The sequence below is a fragment of the Elephas maximus genome, chromosome 1 (genome assembly GCF_024166365.1).
Source record: "Elephas maximus indicus isolate mEleMax1 chromosome 1, mEleMax1 primary haplotype, whole genome shotgun sequence".
NCBI lineage: Eukaryota > Metazoa > Chordata > Mammalia > Proboscidea > Elephantidae > Elephas > Elephas maximus.
The window spans coordinates 79,316,569-79,329,106 of NC_064819.1; the positions used below are offsets into that span (position 1 = coordinate 79,316,569).

Sequence of the window (12,538 nt, forward strand, 5' to 3'; positions counted from 1 at the left end):
CTATACAGAGTACAGGAAACATCTTCATTAATTTAAGGTGCTTAGAAGTGTCTTGTTATATGATATTAACATCATAAGATCATCTTCAAGTGTTTTAAATTATCTGATTTTGGCGGTGCCTTTGAAATATTCGAACAAATCTAAAGCTTTCATCGTTGTTTTTAGTAGCCATCAAGCTTTCTCCCACTCACGGCAACCTTATGTATTACAGAATGAGCATTTCCTGGTCCTGTGCTATCTCATGATTCTTGGTATGTTTGAGTCTATTTTCGTGGCTATTATATCAGTCTGTCACACTGACAGTTTCCTTCACTTTTGCTGACTCTCCTTTACCAAATATAAAGTTTTTCTTGCTCCAGTTATATAATGCAATCGAGAGAATCTTCAGTGGTAGGAAATAATGAAAGGATTTTGAGATATTTCTTCTGCATATAAAGATTTTTATAAAGCCCACATTTTTATAACTTTTTGTTAATCCATCAGTTTGAAACCTGAAATATTGATTTACTTAAATTTTCTCATATTTTACAATTAGCCGTTTCTTGGAAAAAAGTATATTTTTTAAAAACAACACAATAATATTCTCTATCGATGTATTGATATTTTTAAATCAAGCTTATTTTTGGCATTTATATCATTTTAAAAATTTGATATGAGGACCTATAGATCTGGCTCATAGTTACGACCAGTTAAAAACTATAATTATTAACACCACCCATTAAAAGAATAAATTACTAAAATACAATATTCATTGAAAACTGTTTACACAATTGTGTCTTTTGTAAAATTGCAATTTTATAAAATATGTGTTTATTTGTAGACAGGGAAACTAAGAACTTTATATAAAGAATAAAGTTGAACTGGTGAGTTCACCTTTTACAAAAAAAAATTATTTATTGTTATGGATTCAATTGTTGAATAAAAATTGAAAGGTTTATACCTTGAATTCCAGTGAGTAAAATGAAATCACCCATTACTCCTGTTTTCATGGTTATGCTAAATGTCATTGTTGTTTTATTGATAGATTTTACTATGACATATGCCATGCTAGCTCAGTGACGAATGTTTTCTCAAATGGAAAAAGCTAATAAACTTTTTAAAAAAAGGTCAACCTTGCTGTTAATAACTTCAAATTTAAACACTATGAGATGTCATTTTTACCAAACAATTGACAAAAATTTAGGGACAAACATGTTAGAGTGCAGTAAAATAGGCCCTTTAATAATCTCCCTCTCAAGGCCTTTAAAACATTGGAAATATCCTCAGTGACCAACTACAGGGAAATGTTTTGATCAATGATCTCACAGCTATAGGAATATTATTCAGACATTAATAATACTTTTTGGTAGAATTTTTAAACCAAAGCAAATTCTCACATTGCTATATCTAGTGAAATGAAATTTAGAATATAAATTTATAAACACATTATGATTTAGATTTCACTAAATTGTATATAACCAAAACCTGTTGCCATCAAGTCAATTCCGACTCATAGTGACCTTATAGGATACAGTAGAACTGCCCCATAGGGTTTCCAAGAAACGTCTGGTTGATTCGAACTGCCGACCTTCTGGTTAGCAGCCAAACTCTTAACCACTATGCCACCAGGGTTTCCAAATTATACATAGTCATAAGAAAAGTAGGAAAGTAAATAAATCAGTATAATAGCGGTGGTTGTTTCTGGGGTGTAGGCAATCTTTTCCTATTCTTTAAATGTGTCTGTGTTTTCTAAATATTCTACAATGATCTGTACTTCTTTGTTATTCAAAAAGAAATAAAAGCACCAAATAAAAAGAGATATTCTTCTTAAAATGTATAGTCAATATCTCCAACAGCGTATTGAAATTTTATGTAATTATTTCACATTATCAGTTGATATTACCCTTGTCTCCCTGATGATTTCTTGGCCTTCTTCATTAAGATCATGGAATGTTCCTATCTGCTTCCCTGCAGGCATGTACTGTACTGATTATTCACTATCATGAACAACCAGAGCTGCCAGGAACACTTCATCTTGTTGGGTTTCTCAGACAGACCCAGGCTAGAGCAGATCCTCTTTGTGTTTGTCGTCATTTTCTACCTTGTGACCTTAGGGGCAATATCATCATTATCTTGGTCTTCCGCCTGGATCCTAGCCTCCACACACCCAAGTACTTCTTCCTTACTAACTTGTCCATCCTAGATGTCTGCTTTACCACCAGTTCCATCCCCCAGCTGCTTTTCAACTTGGGTGGCCCAGACAAAACCATCAGTTACACAGGTTGTGCCATCCAGCTTTTCATGTTCCTGGGACTGGGTGGCACTGAATGTGTCCTCTTGGCAGTCATGGCTTATGACCTCTTCACTGCAATCTGCAAGCCCCTTCACTATTCTGTCATAATGCACTCTCAGCTCTGTTGGACGTTGGTGTCTGTGGCTTGGGGGGTTGGGCTCCTGAAGTCCCTGGCTATGTCTCCAGTAACTATGAAGCCACCACGGTGTGGGAGATGCAGGGTGAAGCATTTTCTATATGAGATGCCAGCTCTGATAAAAATTGCCTGTGTTGGCACAGTAGCTGTGGAGAGCACTGTTTTCATCTTATCAGTAATAATTGTCCTGGTGCCCTTGTCTCTTATCCTCATCTCTTATAGCTACATTGCCTTCGCTGTACTAAGAATCAAGTCGGCTGCAGGAAGAAGGAAGGCTTTCAACACTTGTGGATCCCATCTCACTGTAGTCTCCTTGTTTTATGGGAATATTATCTATATGTATACGCAGCCAGGTAATAATTCTTCCCAGGACCAAGGGAAATTCCTAACTTTCTTCTACAATTTGGTGACCCCCATGTTGAACCCCGTTATCTACACACTGAGAAACAAGGATGTAAAGGGTGCGCTGAAGAGGCTTTTGTTTAGAAAATAAGGTGGCAGTGACTCTTCCTAAGGTTCCTACTTCAACTTATTTAATAGAAATAATTCCTGAAGTGAAATATTCCTGAAGTGAAATTTTAAAATTCACTTAGATATTTCTATCTACCCCAATAAGAACCATCAGGAGTGAGACTTGAGAAAATGTACTATAAAGCCTCAAATATGATACAAATGATTGGCTTGATTAGAGATAAAATTTAATTTATACAGGACCTAGTATTTTTTTTTTTTTTAGTATCTGACATGTCAAAACATCTTTTCTCCTCCTTTCCAAGTTGGCCAGAGCTAAGTAAAATCTGACAAGGCTGTGAACTGATGCTTTCAATACTGCAGATCAACTAAAATAAATTATGACTTAATAAAATCATATGATGATCTTGTTTTTTACCGATATTCTATATAGTTGTCATTTTATTATTTAATTGAGCCAATGGACTGTCAAAATATTTACAATACCATATATATGTACATATATAATACATATTATATATTACATTCTATAATATATATTATTATGTGATATAATTTTATATATTATGTAATATATTACATATTATATTAAATACATATATATATTATAATTACCTGGAGAGGTACAGCTGTAGCCTAGTAGACAGGGCCTATGATATAATTTTTTCAGCTCAAACACTGTTTCACTGACCAGCTACATTTAAATTATCTGGAGAAAAAATAATTTTTAATAGAATCTCAGATCCCAACTGCACAAATTCTGAGGTTTAATAAGTCTGGGAATATGTCTATGGAAAAAGCACCTGTGTGATTCTGATGTAGATCAAAGTTTGGAAATAAATTGGAATTTATTTTTCTGTGTTTTCCTGCTAATAGAAGAAAAACAAATATATTCAAGAGTGTCTTCTCACTATCATTCGTTTTATGGATTAGACCTTTAACGAATATGCTGAGCTCTTTAAATACTTATTATCATTTTCGATTCAAGTAGACATCACTGAACATAGCTTTGACAGAATTGAAAAAAGTTAACCAAATAATGTTATTGTGTTGTTTTCTTCATATTGGAGACATTTATTTGTATTTATTTTCTTAAAAAAGCATATTAAACCATTAATATGGGCTAGGTACCAAACTGAGTAATATTCTTTTCTATCCAATGTAGAAAAGTAGTATGGCTATTTAAGAGAATGAAAAGGAGGGTTTTCCTAGAGTAAAACTGGGTACAAAAAAAGAAAACCATTGCTATTTGAGTCAATTCTGGCTCATGGAGATTCCATGTATGACAGAGTAGAGCTGCTCCATAGAGTTTTCTTACCTGATAGAAGCAGTTCACCAGGCCTTTCTTCTATGGGACCACTAGTTTGGTTCAAACTGCCAACCTTTAAGTTGGCAGTTGAGTGTAAACCATTTGTGCCACGCAGAGACCTCGAAACTGTGTAAGAACACTTTATTTTTAGTATGGAGGGTGATTCTATCCACAGACTTCCCCTTTCTACGTACAATCACTTGCATCATAGCAACAGTTTCCACTGCTTCTATTTTCTTCCCTATGTAAAAAAAAAAAAAAAAGATAACCCCCAAATCCAAACTGCCTGCTAAAAACTGATTCCAAATACCATGCATTATGTTTCCAACAATTTTCTGGCCTAATTGTCTATGTAATGGACAAATTTAACTTATATAAATTAAACTCATCCTCTGTAAAGCAAAACTTTTCTCTCAATTCATCTTTTCTTCCAGTAGAAGGAATATTGACATAGATTCAAAACATTAGAAGTATGCTGAGCTCTTATCTCTACCTTCATTTGAAATCCTCTGCAATGAAAACCATTCAGTCTCTAATTGGCTCTCACATTAACTATTTCAACTGAGTTTCATTTCTTCTCCATTTCATCCAGATATAATGCTGCCAGTTTTATTTTCTTAAAACATGCATAATTATATCAATCTTCTACTCAAAATCTTCCAAATATCTCTTCATATTTACCCAAACAATTATTAAAACCTGGCACTCATGCCTATGCAAAAAATGGATTTGCCTATTGTCTACTGTATTTGTAGGTATGATTCCTCTTTCATTTCTCATGCTGTTTATTTGATCTCTTCTCTTTCTCTCCTTCCACTTGGTTAGTCTTGCCAGAGATTAGACTCTTTTGTAAGTATTTTCAGGTAAGATTTATGTTTTTTTCATATTCTCTATTACATCTATTTAAGTCACAATACTGAAGAATTCTATGGGCAAAAAATTGAATGATGCAGGAAGCATCAAAAGAATACAGAAGGAATACTGTACAGAGTCATTATACCAAAAGGAACTGGTTGACATTCAACCATTTCAAGAGGTAACGTATGACCAAGAACAGCTGGTAGTGAAGGAAGAATTTCAAACCACACTGAAGGCATTGGTGAAAAGCAAGGCTCCAGGAATTGTTGGAATACCAACTGACATACTTCAACAAACAGATGCAGTGATGGAAGTGCTTACTCATCTATGTCAAGAAATTTGGAAAACAGCTATTTGGCTAATTAACTGGAAGAGATTAATACTCAGGCCCATTCCAAAGAAACGCAATCAAATGGATTAAGGAAATTATCTAACAATATCATTAATATTACATGCTTTCAAAATTTTGTAGAAGATAATTCAAAAACAGCTGTAGTTGCGCATCAACAGGGAACTGCTAGAAGTTCAAGCTGGATTCAGAAGATGTCATGGAACTGGGGATATCATTACTGATGTCAAATGGGTCATAGGCTGAAAGCAGAGAATGCAAGAAAGATATTTACCTGTGTTTTATTACCTACCCAAAGGCATTTGACTCTGTGGACCATAACATATTATGGATAACATTACAAAGAATGGGAATTTGTAAATATGTAAATTTTCACTTAAAGCACAATTAAAAAAAAAAGATACATCCTTCTCAGGCACAGATGGAACATTACACCAAGAAAGACTCAGATATAGTTGGAATCCAGTTCATGATTTCTGACCAAAAAACAAATTAGAAATTAATATTGAAATATAAATGAAACAATTTGCTGCTTAGAAATTTAGAGGCACATGATAAAAATATTCATGATTTAAATAAGAAATCTTAACTAACTTTAAGTCAAAATATGTCATAAAAGAAAAAGAAGGACAGTAATGATAGAAAGATCAATCCATCAAGAAGGCATGACAATTATAAATATATATCCACCTAACATCAGAACCCCACAATATAGGAAGCAAACACTGATAGAATTGAAGGAAGTAACAGAAGTTCTACAATAAATATTTGGAGCCTTCAATATCCCACTTTCAATACTGAACAGAACATCTAGAAAGAAAATCAATGAAGAAATAGAAGACTTGAACAACACTATAAGCTAACTAGACCCATCAACATATATAGAACACTCAACCCAACAACAGCACAATATTTATTCTTCTCCAGTGCACATGAGCATTCTCCAGGATAAATTATGTGTTAGGTCACAACAAATCTCAATAAATATAAAAAGATCAAAAACGCCTTCTCAGACCACAATGGATTAAGACTAGAAATTAATAACAGAAGGAACACTGGGAAATATGCAAATATGTAGAAATTAAATAGCACACTAGTAAACAACCAATGGGTAAACGGAGAAATCAAGAGAGAAATCAGAAAATACTAGGTGTTGACTGAAAATGAAACCACAACATACCAAAACTTATGGGATGCAGTGAAGGCAGTGCTCAAAGGGAAATTTATAGCAATGAACACCTTCATTAAAAAAGAAGAAAAATCTCAAATCAATAACCTAACTCTACAACTTAAGGAATGAGAAAAAAGAAGAGCAACTAAGCTTAGAGTTACCAAAAGGAAGGAAATAACAAAGATCAGAGCAGAAATAAATGAAATAGAGAATAGAAAAACAAGAGACTCAATGAAACCAGAAACTGGGTTTTTGGAAACATCAATAAAATTGATAAATCTTTAGCTAGATTGACAAAGAATAAGAGAGAGAAGATGCAAATATCCAAAATCAGAAATGAAAGTGGGGACATGACGATTGACCTTAGAGAAATACAAAGAATCAAAAGATCATATGTTAGGTCTTATGATAACAGAATTCTATCATTAGCTATCAAAGATATGACTTATCTTTCAGATTAAAGAACATAGTAGAATAATAGAATGTATGATAGAAAGCAGGCCTCAAAAAAGAATGGTGTATTCATTGATTAGCAAGTCATGAGTTTGTTCCCAGAACAGCAGGGTCTAAACAATAAATACAGGTCTATATATTTAAAGTGTGCTTTTTATTTAATCATGTAGACTATTGTTGTTCTTTTTAGGTGACCTCGAGTCCATTCCGAATCATAGAAACCCTATGTACAATAGAATGAAGCATTGCCCGGTCAGCATGCCACCCTTGCAATCATTGTTATGCTTGAGCCCATCGTTGCAGCCATGGTGTCAATCCATCTCTTTGAGGGTCTTCCTCTTCTTTGCTGACCATCTATGTACACAATGGGAGGTAAAACTATTTTTAAGCAAGGAAATGATGTAATGTGTCCATTTTAGGAAAAATAATTTAGATCACACTGCAGAAGGTGAGAGTCTGGCTGGAAGACCTCCTGGGAGATAAGTTAAATCGTTCAAGGAAGGGTAAAAATACATTGATTAAAGTATTGGCAACAGATGGAAAATGTGGATTGGATAGTGAATGTATTCTAGAAAAAAGAGACAATCAACAAAGCTTAGGTTGAATGTTGAAACCAAAACAAAAGGAAAAATCGAGAATAACTCAGGGGTTTCTCTCTCAGGTAACTGAGGGCTTGGTATTGACATTCTGGAAATTTGACATGCAAAGACAGGATTGGTTTCAGAAAATGATAAGTTTAGTTGTATACTGAAATTTTAGAGTTTACAAATAATTCATGTATATATAGCCAAGACTCAATTTGACTTAGTATGGTAATTGAGGAGGGTATGGTTTGAGGATTTATCATGTAGGTGGTAGAGCCATGGAAATCTGTCCCAGGGACAGTGTGGAGAGAAAGGGGAGCCAAAGACAGGACTTTGGGAAATCTAAACATTGACATTGGTGCCCAGTGCTAAAGAAGACTAAGAATCAGGAGGCTAAAGCAGAATAGAGAAACAAAAAGTGAGTGATGAAGCCTATGGACAGAGTTAATTCTTGAAGGAAGGGAAGATCAATGCCAAATTGTATTCCTTACTTGAATAAGATGACAATTAGTGCATCTATTTTGTGTGATGGGAAAAGTATTGGAGATTTTACTGAAAGCAGCAATAACAGCATTAACTATTAATAAGAAGGCACATAACAGCATTTGAAAGTGTGGTTGGAAGGAGAGAAATCAAGGATATTTTGTGTCCTATCGAAAAGATTATAAACAAATGGAAGGGAAAGTTAGAAGAGTTTGAGGGGAGGAAGGTTTAATTCTATACTTGTTTTTATGATTGGATACATGAGCATACTTCTAGGCTGTGGACAAAGAGTTAATGAAGTAGTAGGCGCCGCTAACATCGTGGAGTAGTCAGACGCCTCCCATGATCCCTCTTACAACAAAAGACCCCAAAAAACAAGTGAAATGATCATATATGTGACCAGCTAGGAGCCCTGAACATCAAAGGCAAAGTTAGGAAATTGGACTGAGTGGCAGCTCAAAAGCAGCGAGGAGTTGCTGAAACTGACTTGGCAGGAACCAGTGTCCCTCAGGCACAATCCCTGAAGCCACTGCAGCGGGGCTGGCATTAGCATTCCAGATGTGGTTTCCTCAGGAAGAGACTGCGAGCCACACAGTCTACTCACACCTCCGGAACCAGAGGAGAATGGTGCTCTCAGCAAAAGCTAAGTAGTTGCATTATTTTACCGTGCTCCCAACCCGCAAGCTGGCTCCAGTGGCTATCTATTTCCCTGGACCTGAGATAGGTCCTACTGCTCATCCCAAGACATTCTCCTGGCCTTGGAGAAGGAATAAATTAACAGTTGGGGGGAAAGATAATCTGCCAGCTCTACTAAGCCAGGGAGCACAGGACAGAAGCAGCTCCTGTCCAGGCACAAACAGTCTGTAGATGTTGAATACCTTTCACCCCTGCATGGACCTATGTGAACCCATTTCAGAAAGTTAGGCCTTTGTTGGCAGGCTGCAACAGTGTATGTGCTTGAGATCTGACTTCAGCTATTTCTGCTATGTGGTGGAGAGGTGGGTTTTTGATGTTTGACACCACTTTGCCTATTTAACAGGGTCTCTCCTACCCACATTAGGGGCCTGAGAGCTTGTGGCTCCAGCCATATCACCTAGCCACCCATGACAGGGGTCCAAAGATAAATGGTGCCTCCTAGTCCTTACAACCAAAACCATTGGTTGCCCATGGTCCAGCTGCAGAACCCACCCACCTGTGTGCTCTAGGGAACAAGGACGCTCTTTCCTCACAGGCACTCAGGGGACGGTTTTCAGCCCCCTCTGCATTGTTCAGAGCATGACCCCCTGCTGCAACCAGATACTTGTGCCTACACCAAATACCCCTGCTCCTCTAAGACTGTAGGACAGCCTGTACCACACACTTGATGACCAACTATGTGGACACCTAAGCTGAATCCATACAAGAAAAGCGAATGGACTCCTAGGCTCATATACCTGGTAACAGCTCTAGCCATCTGGTGACAGGATGTTAGAGCTTCAAAAGTGTAAATAATCAAGCTAGCTCACTCAAATAGCCTATTTGGACATATCAAAACAAAACAAAGCAAGAAGCTAGGATGCAGTAAGCAAACTTAAAATAAATTAATATAACTTATAGATGGCTCCCAGACAACAGTCAATATCAAATCACATAAAGAAGCAGACCACGATCACTTCAACAAGCTCGCAAAACAACGAATCAAGGAATCTTCCAGATGAAGATGTATTCCTGGAATTACCAGATGTAGAATACAGAAGATTAAAACACAGAACTCTTCAAGAGAGCAGGAAAGAGATCAGGCAAAATGCAGACAAGACAAGGAACACACAGATAAAGCAGTTGAAGAAATTAAAAGGGTTATTCAAGAATATAACGAAAAATTTAATAGGCTGCAAGAACCCATAGACAACAAGCAGAAATTCAGAAGTCTAACAATAAAATTACAGAATTAGACAACACAATAGAAAGTCAGAAGGCAAAATTAGTGAGATTGAATGTAAAACACTTGGCACCAATATATTTGAAGAAAAGTCTGATAAAAGAAATTTAAAAAATGAAGGAACCCTAAGAATCGTGTGGGACTCCATCAAGAGAAGTAACCTACAAGTGATTGTAGTGCCAGAACAGAGAGGGAGAAGAAGAGTTAATGAATTATTTTACTAGAAGCTGAAGATATGTAAAAATTAAATACAACTGAGTGAAAAAATCTCAGAAAAGTTGGGAGGTAATAGAGTTAATAGTACTATGGAAAAAAAATATTTTTAAGAGAGTCAATAATAACATAAACATATAAAATGAAAAGTAAAAAGCACAAACATTTATGCCTGATGACATGTTTTTTCTTTCGTTGTTGTTGTTCTTAGGTGCCATTGAGTTGGTTCTGACTCATAGTGACCCTATGCACAACAGAACAAAACACTGTCCGGTCCTGAGCCATCCTCATAATCATCGTTATGCTTGAGTCCATTGTTGCAGCCACTGTGTCAGTTCATCTCATTGAGGGTCTTTCTTTTTTTCACTGACCCTCTACTTTAGCAAGCATGATGTTCTTCTCCAGGGACTGATCCCTCCTGACAACATGTCCAACGTACTTCTTCTAAGACAGATTTGTTCATTCTTTTTTTTCATTTCGTGGTATATTCAATACTCTTCCCCAACACCATAATTCAAAGGTGCCAATTCTTCTTCAACCTTCCTTATTCACTGTCCAGCTTTCACATGCCTATAGGGTGATTGAAAACACTATGGCTTGGGTCAGGCGCACCATAGTCCTCAAGGTGACCTCTTTGCTTTTTAACATTTTTTGAAGTGATCATTTGCAATGGATTTACCCAATACAGTGTGTCTTTTGATTTCTTGACCGCTGCTTCCCTAGTGTTGATTGTGGATCCAAGTAAAATTAAATCCTTGACAACCTCAATCTTTTCTCCATCTGTCATGATGTTGCTTATTGGTCACAGTTGCGAGGCTTTTTTTTTCTTTATGTTGAGGTGTAATCCATAATGAAGGCTGTGTTCTTTGATCTTCATCAGTAATTGCTTCAAGTTTTCTTCATTTTCAGTAAGCAAGGTTCTATTATCTATATAACGTAGGTTGTTAATGAGTCTTCCTCCAATCCTGATGCCACATTCTTCTTCATATAGTCCAGCTTTTTGGATTATTTGCTCAGCATACAGATTAAATAGGTATGATGAAAGGATACAACCCTGACCCACACCTTTCCTGACATTGAACCATGCTAGTTCTGTTGAAACGACTGCCTTCCAATCTATGTACAGATTCATCGTGAGCACAATTAGGTGTTCTGGAATTCCCATTCTCTGCAATGTTACCCATAATTTCTTATGATCCACATAGTGGAATGCCTTCACATAGTCAATAAAACATCCTTCTGGTAGCCTCTGCTTTCAGCCAGCATCCATCTGATGTCAGCAGTGATGTCCCTCACTGTTTCCTGTCCTCTTCTAAATCCGGCTTGAATTTCTGGCAGTTCCCTGCCAATATACTGCTGTAGCCAATATTAAATGATCTTCAGCAAAATTTTGCTTACATATGATATTAATGATATTATTTGATCATTTCCAAATTCAGTTGGATCACCTCTCTTGGGAATAGACATAAATATGGTTCTCTTCCAGTAGGTTGGCCAGGTAGCTGTCTTCCAAATTTTGTGGCATAGGCAAGAGAGCACTTCCATTGCTGCATCCATTTGTTGAAACATCTCAATTGGTATTCCATCAATTCCTGGAACCTTCTTTTTCACCAATGCCTTCAGTGCAGCTTGGAATTCTTCCTTCAGTGCCATTCGTTCCCGATTATGTTACCTCCTGAAATGGTTGAAAGTCAGCCAATTATTTTTGATGCAGTGACTGTGTATTCCTTCTATCTTCTTTGATGCTTCCTGTGTCATTTAATATTTTCCCTGTAGAATCCATCCGTATTGCAACTCAAGGCTTGATTTTTTTCCTCAGTTCTTTCAACTTGAGGAATGCAGAGTGTGTTCTTCCCTTTTGATTTTCTATGTCAGGGTCTTTACACATGTCATCATTAACACTGTACTTTGTCTTCTCAAGCCACCCTCAAGCTCTTTTACTTCATCATTTTTTCTTTTGCTTTAGCTACTCAGCATTCAAGAGCAAGTTTCACAGTCTCTTCTGACATCCATTTAAGACCTTTCTTTCTGTCCTGTCTTTTTAATGACCTCTCACTTTCTTCACCAATGATGTCCTTGACGTCATTCCACAACACATCTGGCCTTCGATCATTAGTGTGCAACATGTCAAATATATTCTTGAGATGGTCTCTAAATTCAGGTGGAATACACTCAAGGCCGTACTTTGGCTTTCATAGATTTGTTCTAATTTTCTTCAGTTTCAATTTGAACTTGCATATGAGTAATTGATGGTCTGATCCACAGTCGGCCCCTAGCCTTGTTCTGACTAATGATATTGAGCTTTTCCATCATCTCTTTCC

General features: G+C 36.4%; 1 pseudogene; it reads left to right on the plus strand.

The window, feature by feature from the left end:
- The first annotated feature begins 1,981 nt into the window (after positions 1–1,981).
- On the plus strand, positions 1,982–2,901 carry LOC126077286 (olfactory receptor 2W3-like; annotated as a pseudogene).
- Positions 2,902–12,538: the final 9,637 nt, after the last annotated feature.